The sequence below is a fragment of the Canis lupus genome, chromosome 9 (assembly GCF_003254725.2).
Source record: "Canis lupus dingo isolate Sandy chromosome 9, ASM325472v2, whole genome shotgun sequence".
In the NCBI taxonomy this organism is placed as follows: domain Eukaryota; kingdom Metazoa; phylum Chordata; class Mammalia; order Carnivora; family Canidae; genus Canis; species Canis lupus.
In genome coordinates this window covers 49,001,161-49,027,883 of record NC_064251.1, presented here as the reverse complement: position 1 = coordinate 49,027,883, position 26,723 = coordinate 49,001,161, and the positions used below count along the sequence as shown (strand labels likewise).

At 52.7% G+C, this 26,723-nt stretch overlaps 1 long non-coding RNA gene across 2 annotated transcripts; it reads right to left on the bottom strand.

Annotated features, from left to right (window-relative positions):
* Positions 1-7,126: 7,126 nt before the first annotated feature.
* Positions 7,127-14,599, bottom strand: LOC125755840 (uncharacterized). 2 transcript variants are annotated; one of them, XR_007413236.1, is made up of 4 exons: positions 14,136-14,599; positions 10,030-10,960; positions 9,755-9,815; positions 7,127-8,892 (listed from the first exon to the last, which is right to left on the bottom strand). It is a non-coding gene; the product is annotated as an uncharacterized LOC125755840 (long non-coding RNA). The 2 variants fall into 2 exon arrangements; XR_007413237.1 differs by having other exon boundaries at positions 7,127-9,815.
* Positions 14,600-26,723: the final 12,124 nt, after the last annotated feature.

The following is a 26,723-nucleotide window of genomic DNA, read 5'->3' as shown; positions in this document are numbered from 1 at the left end:
TGGATGTTGTGTTTTGTCAATGCTTTTTCTGCATCTGTTGAAATGATCACTTGGTTCTTATCCTTTCTTTTAATAATATGGTATATCGTATTGATTGATTTTTAAATATTGAACTATCTTGGCAATCCAGGAATAACTCCCACTTGATCATGGTGAATAATTTATTTAATGTATTGTTGGATTCACTTTGCTAGTTTTTTTTTATTGAGAGTTTTTGATCTCTGTTAATCAGGGATATTGACCTTTAGTTCTCTCTCTCTCTCTCTCTCTGTAATGGGGTCTTTAACTGGTTTTAGTATCAGGGTAATGTTGGCCTCATAGAATGAATTTGAAAGTCTTCCTTCCTTTTCTTTTTTTGGGGGGGATACCTTGAGAAGAATGGATATTAACTCTTCTTTAGACGTCTGATAGAATTGCCCTGGGAGGGCCATCTGGTCCTGGACTTTGTTTGTTGGGAGCTTTTTGATTGCTGATTCAATTTTTTTGCTGGTTATCTGTCCAAGTTTCTTATGTCTTCCTTTTTCATTTTTGCTATGTGATATATTTCTAGGAATTGATCTATTTCTTCCAGGTTTTCTAGGTTGTTGGTGTATAATTTTTCATAATGTTCTCTTAAAATCATTTGTATTTCGGTGGTGTTGGTTGTTATTTCTCTTCTGTCATTTGTGATTTTATTGGGGTTCTTTCTCATCTTTTTTCTTTGTTTTTAAATATTTTATTTATTGATTCATGAGAGACACAGAGAGAGAGAGGCAGAGACATAGGCAGAGGGGAGGGAGAAGCAGGCTCCATGCGGGGAGCCTGATGTGGGACTTGATCCCAGGACCCCGGAATCATGACCTGCGCCAAAGCAGACCCTCAAACATTAAGCCACCCAGGTGCCTTGTTGATTCAATTCCTTTGCTAGTTATAGGTCTGTTCACATTTTCTATTTCTTCCTATTTCCGTTTTTGCTAGTTTGTACATTTCTAGGGATTTGTCCATTTCTCCCAGGTCTCCCAGTTTGTTGCCATATAATTTTTCATAGTATATTGGGCAGCTCTGGTGGCTCAGCGGTTTGGCGCCACCTTCAGCTCCTGGTGTGATCCTGGAGACCCAGGATTGAGTCCCGCGTCAGGCTCCCTGCTTGGAGCCTGCTTCTCCCTCTGCCTGTGTCTCTGCCTCTGTGTGTGTGTGTGTGTGTGTCTCATGAATAAAAAATCTTAAAAAAAAAAAAAGGTTAAAAAATTTTTTTCATAGTATTCTCTTAGAATTCTTATTTTTCTGGTGTTGATTGTGATCAGTCCTCTCTCCTTTGTGATTTTATTTATTTAGTCCTTTCTCTTTTCTTGTTGATAAGTCTGGCTAGGGCTTGATCCATTTTATTAATTATTTTGAAGAACCAGCTCTTAGTTTTGTTATTTCATTCTACAGTTTTGTTGTTGTTTGTGTATTGTTTATTTCTGCTCTCATCTTTATTATTTACCTTCTTCTGAAGGCTTTAGGCTTTGTTTGCTGTTCCTTTTCTAGGTCCTTTAGGTGTTGGGTTAGGTTGTATATTAGAGACTTTTCTTGTTTCTTGATGTAGGTCTGTATTGCTATGTACTTCCCTCTTAAGACTGCCTTTGCTGCATCCCAGAGGTTTGGACAAACATGTTTTCACTTTCATTTGTTTCTATATATTTTTAAAATTTCCTCTTTAATTTCCCGGTTACTCCATTCATTCTCTAGTAGGATGTTCTTTAATCTCCGTGTATTTTTGGTGTTTCCTTTTTTTTTTTTTTTTTGCAGTTGACTTCAAATTTCATAGTGTCGTAGTCTGAAAATGTACACGGTATGATCTCAATCTTCTTGTACCTGTTGAGGGCTGATTTGTGGCCCATGTATTCTGGAGAATGTCCCATGTGCACTTGAAAGGAATGTGTATTCTGATGCTTTAGGATTAAATGTTCTGAATATATCTGTTGAGTGCCTCTGGTCCAGTGTGTCAAAGCCAGTGTTTCCCTGTTGATTTTCCACTTAGGTGATCTGTCCATTGCTGTAAGTGTGTGTTAAAATCCCCTGTCATTATATTATTATTGCTGAGTTTCTATATGTTTGTTGTTAATTGGTTTCTATATGTAGGTACTCCCATGTTGGGAGCATAAATATTTACAATTGTTTGATCTTCTTGATGGAGAATCTTCTTAATTATGAAATAATGCCCTTCTTCATCTCTTCTTACAGTATTTGTTCTTTCTTTTTTTTAAAGATTTTATTGATTTATTCATGAGAGATACACAGAGAGAAGAGAGGCAGAAACATAGGCAGAGGGAGAAGCAGGCTCCCCAAGGTGAGCCCGATGTGGGACTTGATCCCGGGACTCCGGGATCACACCCTGAGCAGAAGGCAGTCGCTCAACCACTGAGCCACCAGGTGTCTCCAGTGTTTGGTTTCAAATCTAGTTTGTCTGATATAAGGATGGGTCCTCCAGCTTTCTTTTGATGTCCATTAGCATGATAGATGATTGGTTTTCCATCTCCTGACTTTCAATCTGCTGGTGTCTATAGGTCTAAGGTGAGCATCTTGTAGGCAGCATATAGATGGATCTCATGTTTTAATCTATTCTGATACCCTATATCTTTTGATTGGAGCATTTAGTCCATCTACATTCAGAATGATTATTGAAAGATATGAATTTAGTGCCTTGGTGTTACCAGTAGAGTTGGTGTTTATGGCGATGTTCTCTGGTCCTTTCTAGTCTTTGTTGCTTTTTTTTAAAAATTTTATTTATTTATGATAGTCACAGAGAGAGAGAGAGAGAGAGAGAGAGAGAGAGGCAGAGACACAGGCAGAGGGAGAAGCAGGCTCCATGCCCCGGGAGCCCGATGTGGGATTCGATCCCGGGTCTCCAGGATCGCGCCCTGGGCCAAAGGCAGGCGCCAAACTGCTGTGCCACCCAGGGATCCCCTCTTTGTTGCTTTTGGTCTCTTTTTCCCCCCACTAGAAGAGTCCCCCTTAAAATTCCTTGCCACACTGGTTTAGCAGTTATAAACTCCTTTATTTTTTGTCTGTCTGGGAAACTCTTTATCTCTCTTTCTATCCTGAATGACAGCCTTGCAGAATAAAAAAATTCTTGGCTGCATACTTTTCCCATTTAGTATATTGAATATTTCCTTCCACTTCTTTCTGGCCTGCCAACTTTGTGTGGACAGATCTGCTGTGAACTGATTTGTCTTCCTTTGTAGGAAGACACCCCCACTGCTTTTAGGATTCTTTCCTTGTCTGTGTATTTTGTTAATTTGACTCTGATGTGCCTTGGTGATTCAGCTTTTGTTGAATTTAGAGGGAGTTCCCTGTGCTCTTGGTTTCAGTGTTTGTGTCCTTCCTCAGATTAGAGAAGTTTACATAATTTGTTCAGATAAAACTTCTGCACCCTCTTCTCTCTCTTCATCTTCTGAGTCTCCTATGATATGAATGTTATATTTTAATAAGTGGCTGAATTCCCTAAGTCTGACTCTGGTCCATTACCTTTCTTGTTTTTATGGCTTCCACTTCCATGTAGGCCTGACTAGATTTCAGTTCTTTTATTTCTACAGTTAGGGATTTCCTAGTTTTCTTCTGTGCTCTTTTTCCAGCCCAGCTACTATCTTTATAATCATTGTTTTAAATTCTAGTTCAGACATCTCACTTGCAGCTTAACTGATTAACTCCCTAGCTGTGAGTACTACCTTGTGTTCTTTTTTGGAGGTGAATTTCTCCATCTCCTTATTTTTTCCAGAAAAGAAGGAAGGAAGAAAAAGAAAAAACAAGAAAAACAACAATAACAATAACAACAACCCCCCCCCCCCCCCCCCGCCAAAGACTACATCCTGGGTGTGTTTTGGCCTGCTTGTTATAAGAATCTGGATCCCAAAATAAGAAAGAAAATTAAAGTACAATTAAAGTAAACCAAAATAATAAATATATAAAATATATACATAAAAATTAAAATGAAGCAATTACTAAAAAAGAATTGAAGAAAATAAATGAAAAAATAATAAAGAAAGAAGAAAGTACAAAGGAAGCTAGGTCCTACTTTCCCCGTAGAGCTGAAGCTTTGCAGCCCGCTGTGGTCAGTACACTTGGTGGGAGCGAGTTGTCTGTGCAGGTCTTCTGGGGAAGGGGCCCGTGGCGCTGATTGTCAGGTGCGCACCTGCCTTAGTGGAGATGAACCTGCAGTGCTCAGAGGCGGGGCTCGGCGTAAGTGCCTCCGGCCTCCACCAGGCAGCGCTGTTCTGCTCCCCGAAGACTCAGCGCTGATGGGCGGGATGAGTGTGGGCGCACTGGGTTCTCTGGCCCTGGAGCTGAACATCCCGCTCCCCCGCCCCCAGTCTGGAATGAGCCTTCACAGAAGAGCTATCAAGCCCTCTTCGCAGTTTCTGTCAGAACCCTGCGTTCACCTGCCTGCGTCCGAGTTTTTTTTTATTTTATTTTTTTTTAAATCTCAGACAAGTGACTCAGTTTCAAAACTTCAAATTTTAGGGACTCCCCTGGTGGAGACCTGTGCTCTTCCTGCCCGGGAGGGTTTCCTCCCACTTCTGCCCTTTGCTGGCCCGTCCCACCAAAGCGGCCCCATGACTGCACAGGGGTTTGCAGTTTAAGGCCACACAGGGCAGACAGCTGGCCCCTAAGCGGGTTTCCCCGCTCCTGTGCCTGGGAACAATTGGCTACTGTCCTTGTGACCGCAGGGATCCTGAGCCCACCTTGTTGCTCCAGGAGCTGCCCCCCACTTCACCACCTGAGCACTGTTAAGGTTTCTGTGTCCCCCCCCTCTATTTAGCAGACTTCTGAAAGTTCTGATTGTGCTCTGCTGCTTATAATACTGTGCATAGACCTGTAAACTGGCTCCCTACCCCTGTGGGATCCGGGGCTGTGTCTCCCCCAGATCAACCAATTGAGTGATTTTTTTTAAGATTTTATTTTTCTGTAATCTCTACACCTAACATGGGGCTTAAACTCACTACCCCAAGATCAAGAGTCACATGTTCTTACCAACCACACTGAGCCAGCCAGGCTCCCTTTGATTAATTGATACCTGTTAATTGAACCAGACATGCAGCATGTGTTAGGGCAGAAACTGAGCCCACACTTTGAGGTTTGGTGGAGTCATTTGGACCTTGATAAATGTTGAAGAAACCATAGCTTCCCTGGGAGCCCAGGGAGTGGGGCCCACACATGTGAAAAGTTGACAATTTCCTTTACCAGTATTCATTTTAGTGACGATTTATTTGAAGTGCTGTTCAATGGCAAATGTTCTAGGATTGGGATATAGCAAGAACATTTAGGATTCGGAGGTAGCTAAAGCTCTCCCGTCATGGACTCAATGTTCCAGTTGGATGCAGAGATGGGCAAGTTAAGCAAAGAGATACAAAACATGGCACTGGGGTGCCTGACTGGCTTGGTCGCTGCCTCTTGATCTCAGGATTGTGAGTTTGAACTCCAAGTTGGGTATATAGATGGCATAAAAATAAAATATTTACAAAATAATAAGTGGATGAACAAATAAAACATGATATTGAAGGTAAGTGCTTGCTTCAGGAAAAAACTCAAACCAGGCTAGTCTAACCTGCGACCTATTCACTACTTTGCCCAGATGACATTCTCCACAAGTGATGGTCCCACCCAAGTGGGAGTGGGCTTTTTTTATCATAAGACCTGTGTTTCCCCTCGTGCTGCAAGGAGAGAAGAGCTGTGAAGGCACAAGTTTAGTGGATCAACATAAACCTAGGCAATAATCATTCCTGAACCTGGTAGCCAAAGCTCTGCCTCCTTTTAGAACCCAATGTCATAAAAAAGCCTGCAGGGTCATTGGCTTGGATGAAGGGGGGAGGCTGAAATAGAATTATGAAGAACAAAATAGGAGGGTTTTCCTGTTTCCTAGAAGAAAAGATTTCACCATCTGTAGCCCTCGGAGGGATCTGGTGTCCTTTCCTAAGAGGGAGCCCACCCTCTGTAAGATGTTTCCTACCGCTCCTCGCTCTTTGTCTGAACCCAGCAGGCACATCTCCATGCCTCCAACACCTCTCTGCAGTGGTGATTTGTAGTATCTTCAATCTATTCTATCGTGTGACTAGAGCATTGTGTATGTATCCATTCTGCTGCCGCTGGACAACATTGAGGGGGATTTTGACTTTTGTTCATTGTGTGTGTGTATCTACCACTGTGCAGCTATCTGATCCTCAGGCTGTGTCATCCTAACACTGAAATGGCTTGAAACAACAATTTTTGTTTCTGGTGCTGGCATTGGGTGGCTAGTTGGGTTCTCCTGGTCGACCCTGGGCTCACTCGTGCAGTGACTTCCCACTGGAGGGTCAGCTGAGTTTGAAGGTCCAGCTTGGCCACATTCACTGTCTGGCAGTGGGTCCCAGCTGAGCACCGGCTGCTTCCAGACCTTGGGGCCGCCCTGTGGGGTAGCTCCTGAGGAGCAAGCATCCCCAGTGGGGGAGCCCTGGGGCTGCCTGTGTGTGGGAAGGAGTGGGGAGGGGGCTGGGGTCCTTCGGTCCCCTGTGCTGCCTGGCCCCCAGGCCGAGCTCCAATCTCACCCAGCCCCTACTCGCTAGGGTGTGGAGGATGCCTTCCACACGCTGGTGTGAGAGATGCGGCAACACAAGGTGTGCAAGCTGAGTCCGCCTGGTGAGGGTGGCCCAGGCTATGTGAGCTCAAGTGCCTGCTGTCCTGATGTCCCTTCCAGGGCCACGCTGACAGCCCCGCTGGCCCTCTGTGCCCCCAGGAGCACAGGCATGGGGTGAGGTAGGGAGGAAGCGCCCCTGGGGCCCGACCAGCCCAGGCTCCCTGGGCAGAGGGAGCACAGACCTCCCAGGGCACTTTGCACAGACCGTCGTGACCTGAGGCCACTGGCCCAACCACTGTCACTCTCCCCCAGCCTCATCCTGGCCCGTGGGGCAAAGACTGAGTCGCAGTAAAGTCTGTGCTGGTCCTGACCCTAGCATTTGCCCGCCCTTGGAAGGCATGTGGGAACATCAGCTTTGTGTGTCTGGCGGCCCCTCTGCAGGGGCTGGTCAGGGGCCTGGGCAGTGCCCCTCCTCCTCTCTGGGGGTCTGTCCATGCTGCTTGCACAGAGCTCTGGGAGACGCAGATACAGTCTGGCCGTGCATTTTCACACAACACTTTATTGAACTTTCAACAGCAGACAGGGGCTCAGAGCCAAGGGTGCGAGCCTTCCCCTGGGAAGGGAGACCTTCCTGTCCTTTAGGGGAAAGCAGAAATCACACGGGGGTATGGGTGCTAGAGTCCCCACCTGGGAGCCTGTGCAGACTCTGGGTGGGGGCACATTTCCTGACGTTGGGGCCTGAGAGGCAGTTCTGAGGACAGCAGACCTGACCTGGGCCTGCAGCTTATGGGTTCCTGCGCTGGGTCCCAGCAGGTCAGCTGGACCCTGGCCTCTGGCCCCCTGATGCCAGGTTACTGACTGCTGGAGACCCAGCATGTGGAGGAGCCTGCCTCCTAGGGTGGGTGAGGGTAGGGCCCACCAGCCTGTCCCTGCTGGCCCTGCCCTGGGGTTTCCTGTTATTTCCAGTGCTGCCCTAGGTCAGCGACCTGGATTTGTGGGGCATGCCCAGGTCCCAGGAGGCCATACTGCTCTGAGAGGGGTCGCTCAGCCTTGGGGCAGAATCCAGGACTGGCCAGGGCCATGGGAGGCTGGAACCCATCAGTCTTCATCCTGGCTTTGGGGGAGCTCATGTCGACCCTGCCCCGACAGTGCCCGGGGAGAGGCCGGCCCAGGTCCTCTGGGTCAGGGGCTTGTGTCCTGTGGGGTGGGGGTGCCGCCCTCCAGAAAGGACAGTGAGATGAGGCAGGGCATGGTGCCAGCTGGCCAGGGCCTCAGGGCCCCCACACTCACCATCATGCTCTGCTCCAGAGGCCCACAAGCATCGAGCTTCCCTGTGGATGCAGAGGTCAGAGGGCCCCAGGCCTGTGGGGGGCCTTGGAGCAGCGGGGCCTTGGGGCAGTGGACTCAGTGCTGCCCTGGCTCTGCCCTGGCTGTGCCAGTCACTGCCCAGAGAGGGGCTTGAGCTGCAGTGGTCACAGGGCAGGAAGGGTGTCCTGGGCCCTACAGTGTCATCTTTAGTGGGCTAGGTGGACCCCATGATGGGAGTCCCAGGGGGGTTCCAGGGCCTGGTTTGTCATGTGGCCTCTGGGGTGGCCCAGGCAGGTGCCGAAGGGAAGGAGACCCAGTGTTCTGTCTTCAAGCCCATGTCCAGGGGCCACCTGCCTGCACCCTCCTGGTTCACTGGCAGGATGAGGAGGGAGTTCCATCGCTGGGGGAGTAGCCGCAGGCCAGCGAGGAGTCCTGGGCTGGGGGCAGCCGGGCCAGAACCAGAGCCCCCAGTGTTCCCGGACACAGGTGTGCAGCCTTGGGCTCTGGGAAGCTTCCCTCCTGCAGCGGCTCCTCGGCCTTGAGGATGGCATGGCCGGGAGGGGGTCCAGGTGGCTCAGACTGGGTGGCTGAGTCTGGGGAGACCAGCTCATCCACTCTGGGGAGCGTCTCAACAGTAGGAAAAAGGAGGAGAGGCCCGGGCGCTGGAGACACTCGCTCCAGGCCCAGGGGCCTCTTGGGGAACTTGTCAGTTCCCGCTGGAAAGAGGCAAACTGGGTTAGCATCTCCAGCAGACTGTGTGTCTCCAGCTGGGGCGCCCCAGGGGTCCTCATGCCTCCCATGTGGCCCCCCTGGCCTGACCCTATCCACAGCCTTCCACACTGCTGGTGCCCAGCCCCTGCAGTGAGTGCCCGCATGCCCAGCCCTGGCCTGGTTTCCTGAAGCTGGAGCAGAAGAGGAGACATCAAATGATGAGGAGGAAGGCCCAGGGGACACTCTCTACTGTGGGTGGCTGCAGCAGGCTGAATCAGGAGGAAACGGGATCCTGAGCCCACCTGGGGGGAGGAAGGGCAGGTTACACTTCATCCTTTGGAGCTGGGTCATGGAGGCCCGAAGGTGTCTGAGCACCACCTCACCCTCCAGGGCTCAGGGCTGGGCCAGCAAGTCTTGCAGAAATTCCCAAAGACCTTCCAGGGGCAACTTCAGGAGGCGTTCTGGGCAGTGGGTGTGAGTCAGACCCAGAGGGGTCCTGCCTTGTGGCTCCTGTGCCCCTGGGGGTCCAGCTGTGCCCAGGAGTGCTGTGGGCAGTGCGATGGCTAGGGGAGGCCCCTGCCTGCTGCTCCTCTCACGGAGCCCTGTTCCACCCACCTGTCCAGCAGTACCCCCCAACCAGGCCTGGGTGCTGCTCAGAGCACAGGGTCAACACCCTGCTCCCCCCCACCCTCTGGGCACACCTGGGCTCCCAGGGGCTCACTTACTCCTGTGCACCCCCTGGCTGCATCCGATGAGGCCCCACAGCCCCTCCTGTGTGTGCACTCCTCCCAGGGAGATCAGGGCTCCAGGCTACTCTGGGTTCTGACCTGGGGGGCACGACTCTGCCCCCACTTGATGGCAGCACGCCTCAGGAGGACCCCAGGCTGGCTGCAGAATGGGCCGAGGGCTCGTTCACACCACAGGCTGACCTGGCCTTCCCTGGGGGAGCTGAGGCAGAGACCATCTGCCCCCTGAGGCAGAGACCAGGGACCCCTCCTCCAGGGACCCTCTGGGCTTCTCCAGGATGGGTCTGGGCTGTGAGCCTCAGCCTCATGGCCCCAGGGTTGGGCCTGGCTTGTCTAGAGGGTGGGGCTGAGCTTGGCCACCCCCCACCACCAGGATCAGGGGGCAGGTCAGGGAGCAGGGGTCCTGGGGTAGCCTTACCAGGTCGATGAAACACTGAAGGAACCACTTGGGGGTGTAAATGCCAGTGCACACCCTCGTCCTGGCGGAGGGCAGGAAGTGCTCAGACCCCATGCCGAGGCCCCGTGGAGCCAGGTGGACACACTCCCCATGGCCCTGCCCAGCCCCGAGGGCACCGCCGGGGCTCCCAGGAGGAGGAATGTGACCCCAAACTCTGGGCAGCTCAGAAGGGCTGTGCCGGCTGCCCCCCCTGCCCCGGGCCACAAGGACAGAGCTTCTGGGGAGCTTCTACTTACCATGTGCTTCTTCAGCTTGGGGAAAGCTGTCTAGAACGTGCTCGTGATGGGCCTGGGACCTCAGCAGTTTGGGGAACCCTGGAATGAAGAAGCCTGAGAAGGCCCCAGGCCTCCTCCTGCACCAGGGATCAGGGCTTCCTTCTGCACCAGGCGGGGGTGGGAGGGGGTTTCCTGTTTCCTGGCAGAGGCCTCCTCCCCCCCACCCTGACCCCTGTGTGCCCACAGCCCTCTGAGCCCTGACTGGACCCGCTCTTTCTAGAGAGCAGGACTGTCTTCCAGGCTGGGGGTAGCAGGGCCCGGGCACCCTCATCCTCACAGAGACCCTGTGAAGTGGGTGCTGGGTGCCCTGGGCTGAGGACCAGGCCCGTCTGACCTAGCACCCTCTTTCCTGCAGTGGCTCCCGCAGGGGCAGGCGGGTCCCCAGCCCCGAGGGGCAGCGGGTTCAGGCCACAGGGAGGGTGATGTGTGTGCATGGTCCTCTCTGGGGCTTGGGAGTCAGGCTGGGGGCACCCAGGAGGGGGGAGATGTTGCCCCCTGGGCTTCGTCTGGCTGTGGGCTGGCAGGGGGGCCTGGGGGGCGAGCAGGCAGCCAGATAGGAGGCTCAGAGAGCAGTGGGAATGCAAGACTGGTCTGCAGATGGTGGGGCCGGTGGCCGTGGCTCTAGGACCCCGAGGGGCACCTGGGGAGGCAGTGCCCTTGCCAGTGGTGAGGTGGGCTGGGTGGGGGTCCCCGCCTGCCCCACGGCTGGAGCAGCCCTGCAGGGAGGCTCTCCTGAGCTCCAATCCCATCCAGTGGCCTGTCCAGCCCCTACCGTGCATGGTGTGCCTCTCATCGGTCATCAGCTGGGCCTACGCCCAGAAGCATCCTCCTCAGTCAGGAACATCAGCAGGATGGCCACAATCTGGCTCATGCCATGGCAGTAGCCCACGTCCTGCAAGAGCCAGAGCCCCATGGAGGGTGTCCACCCCCAAGGCCCCCTCTGAGCCCTCCCTGCGCAGGCGTCAGGCTCCCACGGCTCCCTCACAGCCCAGGCTCCCAGAGGAGGCTCCCAGAGGGCAGGAGAGCAGGTGGCAGCACCACATGGCCCCACTACCGAGCCCTGCAGATACTGCACCAGGGTCCCCTTCCTCAGACTAGGAGGGGCCTCCGTGACGCATGCCAGGCTGCAGGGGACCCACCAGGTCTGGAGACCCCACCATGAGGGCAGGTCGGGGGCCTGACTGTGGCCCCTGGGAGGTCCCACGAGGGAAGCAGGACCATGATACCACCACAGAGCCGTGGAGCATCTGAGCTGGGGTTCCTCAGGAGACCCTTCTGGAGTGCACCATGGAGCAGCCTTCTGGTCAACCACAGCCTCATGCCCTTCAGGGGATGGGAGCCTTCCTCTTCGCCGGGTTCTGATTAGTAGTGCTGTCCCTTCATGGTCCAGACCCGAGTTTTAGGACAGCAGCAGTGCACCCGAGAGCCCTGGACAGCCCCAGCACTTGGGCACTCAGGCGCCCTCCCTCCCACAGGGAGGTCTGCACCCCAGCCCCCTGCCTGGGTCTTGGAGGAGAGAGACCCTCCCTTGCATCTTAGGACAGTGGGAGCTGGGGTCCTAACTATGAGTCTTGTTGGTCACCAAGACTCAGGACAAGGGACACCCGTGGGGTAGGAGGTCTGGGGGCAGGGACACTCACGGTGTTGTACATGGAATAGGCAGACAGCACGTGGAACAGGGCTTGCTGCCCAGGACGGGGGACAGCAGGGTGCTCTGCTCAGTCTAGCCCCCTGCCCAGCAAGGCCAGCGGTCTTTGGGGCACCTCAGTGGGGGCCAATTCTCTGGGGTCAGGTCTGCACATGGTGACAGGCAGCGACCTCACACATACAGCATGCTGGGGGTTTCTCTGCATTCTGGGGTTTTCCGTGTGCCTCCGTGTGGGAGCTCCCACTGTGGGGTGTGCAGCTCCTGGCCTCTCCCAGAGCTGCCAGCGCCTCCTCCAGCCCTGGAGCAGCCCCTGACCCTGAATGTCCCCCTGGGAGCCAGGTGCATCCCCTGCCTGCTCCCGGCAGCTCCTGACACTTATCCTCCCCCTGCTCTGGCTTGTTCCCCATGTCCTGGGAACACCAGCAGCCCCCATCTGGCTGCATGCCCTCAGCAAACACAGCCGGTGCCTCTGTGGCACTGAGCACATCCACAGGCCTTCCTAGGTGTCCCTGAACTGGATTCTGTGGGGGACCCCGTGCCTGCTCATCCCAGAGCATCTCGGGGGCTTCCAGATTTGAGCCGTCGTGAAAAGAGCAGGGAACATTCCTGCAGGTTTGACACGGATACAACGATGCGAACCACTGCTGTCACTATCTCTGAGCACATTGGGGATGTATAGGGGTGAGGCCCTGCTCAGCTCTGCCAGAAGCCACCCGCTGGCTTCCTGCACAGCTGGCCGAGTCTGCACCCCCCGCAGCTCAGAGCACAGCTGGGTCAGGCTGACCTGTGACCCCTGGTCCAGGGTGAGCCAGCCTCCAGCAGCCCTGGCAGGGTGGCATGGGAGACACAGGGGTTAGCAGGTTCCTTGCAGGAAGGAGCATCGACATGGTCTGAGCGGCCCCCCAGGAAGCCCCAGTGCACCCCTGCCTGGTGGCTCCTCAGCCCCGTCTCTGGCGCCCCTCCAGGTCAGCCCCTGTGGGTCCCGGGCTCCAACACACACCGCCGGCCACCGCATGCTACACACTGACAGAGCTCCATCCTCCGCTCCATCCACCTGCACCCACCCTGTCTGGGGGCACACTGCCTTCCCCTCCCACCCGTGCGGCCCCTGGGGACTCTACAGGACACCCAGGCTTCTGATGGGAACAGACCGTCCAGAGAACCCCAAGGCAGCCAGGGGAGGCTTGAACATGTCCCATACTAAGCAGCTGTACCACATCCTTATAGGACGACAATGGTGTGGAGGCCGATGGTGTAGGGTGATGGGCGGGGGGTGTAGGAGGAGATGGTGTAGGGGTGAGGGGAGATGGAGTGAGACGGATGGTGTGGCGGGAGATGGTGTGGGGGGAGATGACGCTGGGGGCTTAGGTGTAGGGTGATGGCTTGGGGATGGGGGGAATGGGGGGTTGGTGTGGGGGCGATCGCGCAGGGGGCAATGGTGTAGGGTAATGGTGTGGGGGGGTGGAGTGAGGGGGATGGTGTGGGGGCGATGACGTGGGGGGCATAGGTGTAGGGTGATGGTGTGGGGGGTGGAAGTGTGGGGGGGATGGTGTGGGGGTGATAGCACTGGGGGGCGATGGTGCAGGGTGTTGAAGCAGGGGTGGTGGTGTAGGAGATGGTGTGGGGGTGGAGAGGGAAATGGCGCGGGGGGAATGTTGTGAGAGATGGTGTAGGGGGTGATGATGTGGGGGGCGATGGTGTAGGGTGATGGTGTGGGGGGTGGTGGAATGAGGGGGATGTTGTGGTGACGGTGTTGGGAAGGTGTCGGGGGGATGGGGGGGCATGCAGACATAGGGCATCCCCATTCTCTAAGATGCATATGGAGACGTCTACAGATAAAGTCGACCCCAGGTCTGGGGTTTGCTGTGACACACTTGCTGCTGGGGCCCCGTGTGGTCAGCGCAGGACCCTGGCTGGACCAGGGGCAGCATTTGGGGGGTCATCATACTATGTATGTTTACAAACAATGCAAATTGTCTAAAATAAAATGCACAGCATTCAGAAATACATAAAAACACCGAGGGTGGGTGTCACCCTGACCCGTCCGACCCTCATGGGGTCCATGTGTGTTGTGGTCCAGCTGTGGCCATGCTGCCTGGCCCCCAGGTCCCTTTACTGCCCCCCACGGCCCCCATCCCTGCCCCCTGCTCTTCATGGGGCAGCTCCACACCCCCTTGGGGTTCAGCTCACACAGTGACCCCTGGAGGCCCCATCCTGGTGGTCTCCCCATCCCTGAGACCCCAGGGGGCACGTGGGGGGCACGTGGGGGGCACGTAGGTCATCCCGAGTACTTTACATGCGGCAGTGTTTTGTTTGCTGCTGTCATTCCCCCCTGGCCTCGGAGACCCCATGTTCCCTACCCAGAAGCCCCCAGGCCTCCCCTGGGGCCCTCAGAACCCCACATGCCCAGCAGCCTCACCCAACCCCATAGCGGTCCCAGAACGTGGTGTGGTTGTGGAAGGTTCTGTTGATGTCCCAGGAGGAGACCTGGGCCTCCTCTTTCATTTCCTGTTGTGAGAACCGGGGAGGAGGAGCTGGCGTCAGGGACACAGACCCAAACTGTCACCAACTGCCATCCTAAGCAGGGAGCACTGCTGGCCACCATGGGAGTGTGTCCTGCAGAAACTTCCTTATCCTGTGAAGCCAGGGTTGGCACAAGTGCCCACCATGCCCGTGGGGCCTGTGTGAGGGTTTGTGCTCAGCTGTCGTGGGTGGGGAAGGGACATGGGGGTCAGCCCAGGTGGGGAGGGGCTCCCAGGGGTCAGCCCAAGGCTCCTCCCCTTTCCCAGCACAGGGCCTGTCCAGGACTGAGCCCCAGGCTGTGCCCTGAGCTTCCCCCCAGGGAGGCTGCTCCCTGAAACCTGCCCCAGGGCACCAGCCCCTCTCAGGGCACCTGGTGAAACCGAGAAGGTCTGGGGGGGCCTCTGCTCCTGGTGCCCTCCTGAGCCCTAGGCCCGCCCTCCCAGGTGGGGCTCAGCACGGGCTGGCTGTCCTCCCCTTCCCATCCCCACCCGAGGGCTCATCCTGCTTCGTCCAGCAGGAACGTGGCCCCAGTCCATCTGCTCGGCCCCCCTCGGAGCTCCAGGCCTGTCCAGGGGGCCAGCTCCCATCACTCCGACACTGACCCTGCCCAGGAACTCAGAGCCCCTCAGCCCTGTCCCTCTCTGGACCCCAAGCCTACCCTGCTCCAGAAACCGTGGGACCGAGGTGGGGGCAGCAGGGAGGTGGGCGGGGCCCTCGGGTTGGAGAAGCACCAGGAGATGCTGGGGCCACCCCGGGTCCCCAGGCAGCTGACCTCCCCTCCTCCCCCCGGGTCCCCCTCGGCTCCTGCCCAGGCCTCCCCTGAGGGCCATGCGTCTGCCTGGAGTAGAAGGGCCCTACCTGATATTTCTCTGGGTTCTCAATCTCCAGCAAATGCAACCACACCTGTCCCCACACCTGGGGCAGGACCCCCTTATAGACCTGGTGACACAGCTGCAGGAAGGAAGGCAGTGCTGGTGAGACGGGCCCAGGGCTGCCCCTTGGAGCCCAGGGAGCAGGAGGCATCTAGAAGATTCTGGCTTTGGCTCCACGGTGTCTGCGGAGAGGCTGGGTCTCCCTAGAGCTGGGCCCCGTCCCCCACAAGAAGCAGGGGACCGTGGCCCTGACCTGACGCTCCCCCACTGCCGTCCTTGGGCCTGGGGAGGCTTCAGCTCTGGCAGCAGACTCTCCCCAGGCAGGGAACTCTCCCGGGGAGGGGGCAGGAGGAGACTGAGGATGTCCAGCTCCATCAGGACAGAGTGTCTTCGGGGGGCACCCAGTGCCCCACCTTCTCGCTGTGGTGGTAGTGGCCCCATTTCCTGAGCATTGTTAGCCACTTGTCCACGCGCTGGGTCTCCTGGTGATGTTTCTGGAAAAGGACAAGGGGGGGCAGTAGATGAGCCTCCAGCTGTGGGAGGGGGGCACTCAGTGCTGTATCCGGTCACCCTGCGGGGACTCAGAGGAGCCAGGAAGGCGCAAGGCCGCTCCTGCTGACTGTGGCTCCAGGTCTGGCACATGTTCCCAGCAGCCCGTGCAATGCTGGGACAAGGGGTTTGGGGAGACACCCACAGGGACATCCTGGGGGACAGGGTCTGCAGACAGCTGGCCCCCAGACCATCGCCCACGTCCTGCCTGGTGCCCAGGATGGGCTCTCACCTTGGCCTTATGGGGGCTGAGGCCAGGCAGCTCCTTCTCCCTGGAAGGCAGGAGACGCAGAGCCCTCAGGCCCAGGCCCTGGCCGCACTGCCCCCACGTCTGGGCCCAGGGGACTCCAGAGGGGAGGCCTCCCCCCGGGGAGGGCAGGAGCTGCCAGCTGCCTGTGGGCAGGTGGGGGCAGCATTCTGGGGGGTCTGAGAAGGGTTGGTGGTGGTGGTGGGCTGGGCTGGGGCCCCTCGGCACCCCCAGTAGGTGACCTGCCACCGTCCTGGTATGGACCAGCCTGGGAGCTGTCAGCGCGGCTGGGTGCCCCCGTGATGGTCCAGCTGAGGTTCCCCCCACACATACCGTGCCAGGGCCTGACTGCCCAGCGTCTAGCCGGCCTCCGCCTGCACCCTGGCCGTCCCCCTGCTGTCCACTGACTCCACCCCTCTGGCTGTCTCCTCTGCCACTCTGGCCCATTTTACCTCTTGTCCTGTCAGAGCCCCTGAGCACAACTCACCCCTGATTCATCCAAACAGCCGCTGGGCAGTGAGCAGGGCTGAGGAGGCCAGGAGCAGCTCTGCAGGCCCCACATGGAGTCTCCAGGCTCTGCGAGGTTCTTGTGGGACCATCGACCCAGCAGCCTCCTCCCCTCTGACCAAGGCCACTGGGCTGTCCCCTTCCCTTGTTCCCGCCCCAGGGCAGCCTTCTCCTCTTCCCTCCTCCTGCCCAAGCTGCTCGGCCCCTCCCTCTGTTGCCCACCCTCCCTCCCTGACCTTGTCTTGTCCCGGGCATCTACCTGCAGCCTTGCAGAAGCCTTCGGGACAGTGGAGGCCCTAGCCTGGTGGTTGTGAGTGAGGAGCACCCCTGCAGACTCGCCCCAGCTCAGACCGTCCTCCGACAGAAAGCACACCACAGCCCCAGAGCCCCTCACCTTTGGGAGTCCCTGCTGAAGGGACTGGGACGCCCCCCCATGCATGAGTCAGACACTTGGCCCTGCCCAAAATAGGCATGCAGGCCACTCCTCTGAGTGCCCAGGGGCCTGTCCCCAGGCCCAGATCCCTTTCCACCCACTTCCTGGGTTTGCCTCCTGCCTCTCTCAGCTCCAGCCCATTTCAGACAAGGCCCTCAGAGGGCTCCAGGGGATGAGGTCCTGGGGGGATGGGTCAGCCTCCAGAAAGTCTTTCCTGCAAATGCAAATCACCCCTCTGAGATGGATGAAGGGGCATCCAAGGGACTCACTGCAGAAGGCCCTGATGGTCCATGACCTTCCACAGTGACAGGTCCCGTGGATACCCTCCTTGGCGTGCCTGAAACAGGGGGCCCTGTGGTGGGGACCGATCAGAGCCAGGGACATGGGGACAGGAGGGAGCAGAATGGCTGTCTCCTCTTTCTCCTGAATCCTGAGGGAGCCCAGGACCCTCTGAGATTGGCTGGGCATAAGAGGAAGGGCCTGTCTGCCCAGTGGGGGCAGCCTGACAGCCTCACCTGCTTCTACCAGCGATGATCCCCACCTGGACCTGACCTGACCTGATGACTCTGGTCCCATCTGGGCTTCACCTGGACCTGGTGACTATGATTGCCGCCTGGGCTCATCTGCTACTGATGACTATGATCCAGGATGGACCCTCCCTTGTTCCTGATGCCCAGGACCGTCCCCAGGGTCTCACTTGTTCCTGGTGACTATGTTCCTTGTCTAGGCTGACCTGGCTCATCCTTGGCTCTGATCCCCTTCTGGGCCTCACCTGCTTTTGCAGGTATGGTCCCCACCTCTAGTGGGTGCTCTAGCATCTATGGTACCTGTCTGGGCCTCACCTGATGGTATTGGGCTATGATATCAGCCCTTTCCAAGGCCAGCAGGGTCTCCAAGTCTTCTTGCATGGCGCTGCAAACCAAACACATCCAAGAATGACACCTCATGAAAACCTTCAGAGGACACATGCGTCTGTGTGCTCCCTGTGGGCAGATCCCCTTCTGCCTGACAGGAGCATGGAGACAACCCCATAGCTCTGAGGGGGACATGCTGGGCTGGAGCATCACACATGGGCACTCACTCATTGTCTGTAGCTTGCCCACCTACAGTCTACCTTCCCAGCCACTGTCCCAGGATGTGCCATCATGGTGAGATGACAGAGCTCTCCCACCCCATTATCAGGAGCCCACGGGGGTGGGGGCAGGGGCAGGAGTTTCCAGGGAACTGCTGACCTGATGCTTGGGGTGATGTCTCCCAGCCTGAGGCTGGCGCCAAGATGGTGGTGGCTGGGTCAACCAGTGAGTGTTCCTGCGGGCCTGGGGGGGATCGAAGGTTTCTCTTAGATTCCACAAGCACAATGACCAAAGGGAAACAGCAACAAACTGGACTTCATCGAAATTAAAAACTTATGCCATCAAGGGTGCAACTAAACTCCCCACCCTGAATGCAACCATGCTGCATGCCTGAGGGGGAGTCTGGGGAAGCATGAGGGACTCCACGTTCCAGTTCATGAAGAGCAAGCCGGATCACGGGCCAGAAAGACCCAGAGAGCCCTGACCATCAACCCCGGACCACAGGGAGGGGCAGGGGAGGCTGTCATCACGTGTCGGGGTCCATGCATCTAGGACCGGCTGGAAAGGTCATGGCTTGGGTCTCCCTTGCACAGCACAGAGCTTACAGGGGAGCAGGAGTCCCAGGTGAGCTGCCTGAGCTCCGATTGCAGCCTTCTTCCCTGGACTGGAGCAGCTGGGTGGCCCCCCTCATCCCATGGAGCTGTGGAAGGGCTGCAGGACCTGCCTCATGGTCATCGCATGGGGGCCGGGGTGTTCTCGACCCGAGCCTGGGAGGCCAGCACCCCCACCTGGCCCCACAGGCCCCACAGTGGCCTGAGGGGAGCAGGGAGCAGCTCCCACTCAACGTGTGACCTGTCACTGTGTGAGCACCTTGTCTTTATGCACTGGGGTACTGGGGAGCATGGGATAGTTTGGCCACTGTGAGCGGATCTGGAACACGAGTGCCTCCGACTGCCTGTGGATACAGAGTGAGCGCCAGGCAGTGGTGGAACCATGGGGTGCCACAGTTCTGCCCACAGTGGGGTCCCTCATTATCACTGTAGGTCAGCGGCATCCAATCAGCACTTAGCCCTTCACCCTGAAGGCTAAAGGTCCCGGGGGAGGGTCCTGTCACCACATCGGGTGGGAAGGGGATGCAGGCACCCTCCCACATCCTTAGTTCCCATCCTCAGGCCCTCCAGGCCTCCCGCCCTTCTAGGTAGACTGGGGGTTGCCGATGTCCTCCTGCCCCCCAGGGTTCACAGCATGAGTTTTGCACTTAAGAACCTTTGAGGGGCTCCTGGGTGGTTCAGTCAGCTAAACGTTGACTGTTGATTTTGGCTCAGGTCAGTATCTCGAGGTTGTGGTATGGAGCCTCATGTGGAGCTTGGGCCCCAGGTGGGTGAGGAGTCTACTTCAAATTCTCCCTCTCCCTCTGCCCCTCCCCACTGCATGCTCTCTCAGATAAATCTTTTAAAAATTAACATCGAAGATATTTGAGAAATCTTTATCATCTCTGCAGAGATGCTTTCATATCTGTAATGGCCGTGTAAATGCCTTTCACAGACCCCCTATGATTTCTATCAGAAACCCCTATTCTTTAATATCTATTGAAGTATAGTCGACACACAATGTTACATTACTTTCAGGGCTACAACTTGGTGATTCAACAATTCTGTACATTACTCAGCTGGAGTAGTGTCATCACCATGAGAAGTGTCATCACCATCTGTCCCCATACAAAGTTGTTACAATAGTACTGACTCTATTCCCTAGGCTGTACTTTTTAAATTTCTGTGACTTATTTATTTTAGAACTAGACACTTCTAACTCTTAATATTCTTCATCCATTTTGTCCATCTCCCACCCACTTCCCCTCTGGCAATCAGTCAACATGATCCATCACATTAACAAGAGAAAGGACAAAAAACCATACAATCATCTCGAGAGTTGCAGAAAAAGCACTGGACAAAAGACAACATAAAAAACACAGTGGGTTTTGAGGAAACGTCCATCAACAGAATAAAGGCTGTGCAAGAAGTTCCCGTAGCTGACATCATCCACAATGATGAAAACCTGAAATCGTCTCCTGTAAGAGCAGAAACTGAATACACATTCTTCTCAAGTGCACGTGGAACTTCTCCAGAGTAGACCACATACTGGGTCACAAATCAGGTCTCAACCGATACCAAAAGATTGGGATTGTCCCCTGCATATTTTCAGACCATAATGCTTTGAAACTTGAACTCAATCACAAGAAGAAATTTGGAAGAAACTCAAACACATGGAGGTTAAAGAACATCCTGCTAAAAGATGAATGGGTCAACCAGGAAATTAGGGAAGAATTAAAAGATTCACAGAAACTAATGAAAAAGAAGATAGAACCATTCAAAATCTTTGGGATACAGCAAAAGCAGTCCTAAGCGGGAAATACATCCCAATACAAGCCTCCCTCAAAAAATTGCAAAACACTCAAATACACAAGCTCACCTCGCACCTAAAGGAACTGGAGAAAAAACAGCAATAAAACCTACACCAAGCAGAAGAAGAGAGATAATAAAGATTTGAGCAGAACTCAATGAAATAGAGACCAGAAGAACTGTAGAACAGATCAACAAAACCAGGAGTTGGTTCTTTGAAAGAATTAATAAGATAGATAAACCACTAGCCAGCCTTATTAAAAAGAAAAAAGACTCAAGTTAATAAAATAATGAACGAAAGAGGAGAGATCACAACCAATACCAAGGAAATACAAACTATTTTAAAAACATATTATGAGGGACGCCTGGGTGGCTCAGCGGTTGAGCATCTGCCTTTGGCTCAGAGCATGATCCCATGGTACTAGGATTGAGTCCCACATCAGGCTCTCTGCATGGAGCCTGCTTCTGCCTCTGCCTATGTCTCTGCCTGCCTCTCTATATATATCTCTCATGTATAAGTAAATAAAAATCTTAAAAAAAAAAAAACGTTTTATGAGCCAACAAATACCAACAAATAAGGCAATCTAGAGGAAATGGGTGCATTTCTGGAAAACCACAAATTACCAAAACTGAAACAGGAAGAAATAGAAAACCTGAACAGGCCAATAACTAGGGAGGAAATTGAAGCAGTCATCAAACACCTCCCAAGACACAAAAGTCCAGGGCCAGATGGCTTCCCAGGGGAATTCTATCAAATGTTTAAAGAAGAAATAATATCTATTCTACTAAAGCTGTTCCAAAGGATAAAAAGGGACAGAATATTTCCAAACTCATTTTATGAGGCCAGCATCACCTTAATTCCAAAACCAAAGACCTCACCAAAAAGGAGAATTATAGACCAATATCCCTAATAACACAGATGCAAAAATTCTCAACAAGATATTAGCCAATAGGATCCAACAGTACATTAAGAAGATTATTCAAGACCAAGTGGGATTTATCCCCGGGATGCAAGGTTGGTTCAACATTCATAAAGCAATCAATGTGATAGATCACATCAACAAGAAAAAAAACAAGAACCATATGATCCTCTCAATAGATGCAGAGAAAGCATTTGACAAACTACAGCCGTCCATTCCTCATCAAAACTCTTCAGAGTGTAAGGATAGAAGGAACATTTTCAACATCTTCAAAGCCATCTATGAAAAGCCCACAGCAAATATCATTCTCGATAGGGAAAAACTGAGAACCTTTCCCCTAAGATCAGGAACATGACAGGGATGTCCACTCTCACCACTGCTATTCAACATAGTACTAGAAGTCCTAGCCTCTGAAATTAGACAACAAAAAGAAATCAAAGGCATTCAAATTGGCAAAGAAGAAGTCACACTCTCCCTCTTCGCAGATAACATGATACTATGCATAGAAAACCCCAAAGACTTCACCCCAAGATTGCTAGAACACATACATCAATTCAGCAATGTGGCAGGATACAAAATCAGTGCCCAGAAATCAGTGGCATATCTAGACACTAACAATGAGACTAGGGGATCCCTGGGTGGCTCAGCGGTTTAGCACCTGCCTTTGGCCCAGGGCTCGATCCTGGAGTCCCGGGATTGAGTCCTGCGTCGGGCTCCCGGCATTATGGAGCCTGCTTCTCCCTCTGCCTGTCTCTCTCTCTCTCTCTCTCTCTCTCTCTCTCTCTCTCCCCCCCATGTGTGTGTGAGTCTGTCATAAATAAATAAATAAATAAATAAATAAATAAATAAATAAATCTTAAAAAAAAAACAGTGAGACTGAAGAAAGAGAAATTAAGCAGTCAATCCCATTTGCAATTGCACCCAAAAGCATAAGGAATAAACCTAACCAAAGAGGTAAAGGATCTATACCCTAAAAACTACAGAACACTTCTGAAAGAAATTGAGGAAGACACAGATTGAAAAATATTCCATGCTCATGGATTGGAAGAATTAATATTGTGAACATGTCTATGTTACCCAGGGCAACTTACATGTTCAATGCAATCCCTATCAAAATATCATGGACTTTCTTCACAGAGTTGGAACAAATAACTTTAAGATTTGTGTGGAATCAGAAAAGACCCCAAATAGCCAGGGGAATATTGAAAAAGAAAACCAGAGCCAGGGTCATCACAATGCTGGATTTCAAGTTGTATTACAAAACTGTAATCGTCAAGATAGTGTGGTACTGACACAAAAACAGACACATATCAATGGAACAGAAGAGAGAACCCAGAAATGGGCCCTCAACTCTATGGTCAACTCATCTTTGACAAAGCAGGAAAGACTATCCACTGGATAAAAGACAGTTTCTTCAATATATGGTGCTGGGAAAATTAGCCACTTGCAGAAGAATGAAACTAGACTATTCTCTTACACCATACAGAAAGATAAACTCAAAATGGATGAAAGATCTAAATGTGAGACAAGAATCCATCAAAATCCTAGAGGAGAACACAGGCAACACCCTTTTTGAACTTGGCCACAGCAACTTCTTGCAAGATATATCTATGAAGGCAAGGAAAACAAAAGCAAAAATGAACCATTGGGACTTCATCAAGATACAAAGCTTCTGCACAGCCAAAGAAACAATCAACAAAACTAAAAGACAGCTTACAGAATGGGAGAAGATATTTGCAAATGACACATGAGATAAAGGGCTAATATCCAAGATCTAGAAAGAACTTATTAAACTCAACACCCAAGAAACAAACAATCCAATCCTGAAATGGGCAAAGACATGAACAGAAATTTCACCAAAGAAGACATAGACATGGCCAACAAGCACATGAGAAAATGCTCCGCATCACTCGGCATCAGGGAAATACATATCAAAACCATAATGAGATACCACCTCACACCAGTGAGAATGGTGAAAATTCTCAACAAGACAGGAAATAACAAATGTTTGAAAGGATGTGGAGAAAGGAGAACACTCTTGCACTGCTGGTGGGAATGTGAACTGCTACAGCTGCTCTGGAAAACTGTGTGGAGGTTCCTCAAAGAGTTAAAAATGGAGCTACCCTATGACCCAGCAATTACACTACTGGGGATTTACCCTAAAGATACAGATGCAGTGAAAAGCCAAGAAACCTGCACCTCAGTGTTTATAGCAGCAATGTCCATGGAGGCCAAATTGTGGAATGAACCTCTGTGTTCATCAAAAAATGCATGAATAAAGAAGATGTGGTATATATGTACAATAGAATATTACTCAGAAAAAAAAGAATATTACTCAGCCATTAGAAACAATGAATACCCATCCACCATTTGTTTTGATGTGTATGGAACTGGAGAGTATTATGCTGAGTGAAGTAAGTCAATTGGAGAAGGACAATCATCACATGGTATTACTCATACAGGGAATATAAAAAACAATGAAAGAGATTATAGGGGAAATGAGAGAAAATGAGTGGGACAAATTAGGGTGACAAAACATGACACACTCCTAACTCTGGGACACGAACAAGGTGTAGTGGAAGGGGAGGTGGGCAGGGGGATGGGGTGACTGGGTGATGGGCACTGACGGGAGCACTTGATGGGATGAGCACTGGGTGTTATACTATATGTTGGCAAATTGAATTCCAATAAAAATATATATATACAGGGCAGCCCGGGGGGCTCAGCAGTTTAGCACTGCCTTCAGCCCAGGCCCTGATCCTGGAGACCCAGGATCGAGTCCCATGTCAGGCTCTCTGCATGGAGCCTGCTTCTCCCTCTGCCTGTGTCTCTGCCTCTGTGTGTGTGTCTCTCATGAATAAATAAATAAAATCTTTAAAAATATATACAAAAGAGAGAGAGAGAGAGAGAGAGAGAGAGAGAGACTCCTAATTCTGGGAAACAAAGAGTTACAGATGGGGATGTGGGTGGGGAATGGATAATTGGATGATGGGCAATGAGGAGGGAACTTGATGAGATGAGCACTGGGTGTTATATGTTGGCAAATTGAATGTAAATTTAAAATGTAAAAAAAAAGGTATAGGCTAGGTTTAGGCGTAGGATTTTGGGTAAGGTTTAGGCTTAGAATAGGTTTGGGGTGGAGTAGGAGTAGAGCTAGATGTAGGGTAGTAGTAAGGGTAGGGGTAGGGCTAGAGGCATGGTTAGGGTTGGGTAGGTGTAGGGTAGATTTTGAGATAGGTGTAGTTTAGGTTAGTAGGGTAGGGGTAGGGGTGTGCTTAGGAGTAGAGTTCAGGGTATGGAAAGGGGTAGGAGTAAAGGTAGGGGTAGAAATAGGGGTAGTGGTAGCATTAGGGTTAGGGATGGGGTAGGGGAGCACATAGGCATAGGCTAAGTGTAGGGTAGGGTTAGGCATAAGTTTAGTTGTAAGGTTAGAGGCAGGGTGGAGTTAGGTGTAGGGGTAGTGGTGGGGGTTGAGGTTGGTGTAGGAGTAGGAGCAGAGTTAGGGATAGGGTTGGGGGTAAGGGAAGGGGTAGATGTTTGGGTAGGTTTAGGGGTAGAGGCAGGATTAGGCTTAGGGGTAGGGATAGGATACGTTTTGGGGAATAGGTAGCCTTAGGGTTAGGGGTATGAGTAGGGGAAGCTGTGCAGTAGGAGTAGAGTTAGGGGTAGGTTTATGGGTTGGGGTTGGGTTAGGGGTAGGCTTAAGGGTGTGGGTAAGGGCATGTGTACAGGTATGTGTAAGGGTAGGGTTGTGTTAGGGGTAAGGGTATGTGTAGGGGAAGGGTATGTGTAGCATTAGGGGTAGGTGTAGGGTTAGGAGTAGTGATAGGGGTGCAGATAGAGATAGGGGTAAGGATAGGGGTGTGGTTTGCTGTAGGTGTAGGGGTGGGGGAGATGGTGTAGGAGTTGGAGTATGGTTATGGGTATTGGTAGGGTTAGGGGTAGGTGGAGTGTTAGGTGTAGGGGTAGGGCTAGTATTATGGATAAGGGTAGTGATAGGGTTAGGGTTAGGGTTAGCAGTAGGGGTAGGTTAGGGCTACATATAGGGTTAGGAGTACAGGTAGGGAAGTGTAGATGTAGGAGTAGGGTCACATGTATGGGTAGGGGTAAGGCTAGGGGTAAGGTTAGGGTAGGGTTAGGTGTAGACATAGGCTTAGGGGTAGAGGCAGGGACGGGGTGGGGTAGGGGTAGTGTTAATGCTATGGCTAGGGGTGAGTTAGGGGTAAGGTTAAGGGTAGAGTTATGGGTAGGCGCAGTGTGAGGGGATAGTAGTAGTATTAGGGTCATGGGTAGGGTAGGGTTAGGGGTAAATGTATGGGTAGTTAGGGATAGGTTTAGGTATAGAGGTAGGGGTATGTGTAGGGTAGAATTAGGAGTAGGGTAGGGTTAGGTGTATGGTAAGTTCTAGCAGTAACTTCTAGGGTTAATTTAGGATTAGGGGTAAGGTAGGGTTAGGTGTGTGGTAAATTCTAGCAGTGTATGGTAAGTTCTTTGGGTTAAGAGAGGAAAAGAGGGGTAAGAGTAGAGGTAGGGGTAGATGGAAGGTTAGTTAGGGGTATGGGTAGAGTCAGGGTTAGGGGTATGGTTAGGGGTAAGAATAGGGGTACAGTTAGGGTAGAGGGGCATGGATAGGGGTAGGGCTAGGAATAGGGGTGGGGTTAGGTGTAGGGGTAGGGAATGGGGTAGAGGTTGGTCTAGGTTTAGGATTAGGGTTAGGGGTAGGTTTAGGAGTAGGGTTAGGGGTCAGGTTAAGGTTAGGGAGAGGGTAGGTGTAGGGGTGGTGTTAGGTGTAGTGGTGGGGTAGGATAGGATTATGAGTAGAATTAGGGGTAGTAGGGTTAGTGTTGGGAATATGGTTAAGGGTAGGGGTAGGAGTAGGGTAAGGGGTAGGAATAGGGTTAAGTGTAGGGGTAGGATTAGGTTTAGGGGCAGCGTTAGGAGTTGGTGGGGGTAGGCACAGGGATAGGAGTATATGTAAGGTTAGGGGTAGAGTTTGATGTAGAGATAGGGTTAGGAGTAGGGGCAGGGGTAGGGCTATGCATAGGAATAAGATTAGGAATAAGGTTAGGGTTGGGGTAGTTGTAGGAGTAGGGGTAGGTGTAGGGTTAGGGGCAGAATTACATTTATGAATAAGGTTAGGGGTAGATGTAAAGATAGGGTTAGGTGTAGAGGTAGGGTTAGGGGTAGTAGTAGAGGTAGGAGTAGGAGTAGTGTCAAGGGATAGGGTTAGAGGTAGGGGAATGGTTAAGGACAGGGTTAGATGTAAGGGTTAGGTTTTGGGTAGGAGTAGGATTAGGGGTAAATTTAGGGGTAGGTGTATGGGTAAGGTTATGGTTAAGGGTAGGGGTAGTGTGTGTAGTGTTAGCCTTAGGGTCAGGGGTAGGGGTAGGGTTATGGATATGAGTAGGGTCATGGGTAGGGATGTGGTATGAGTGAGTATGTTTAAGGGTAGAGTTATGGGTAGGGGTAGGGTATGGATTAGGG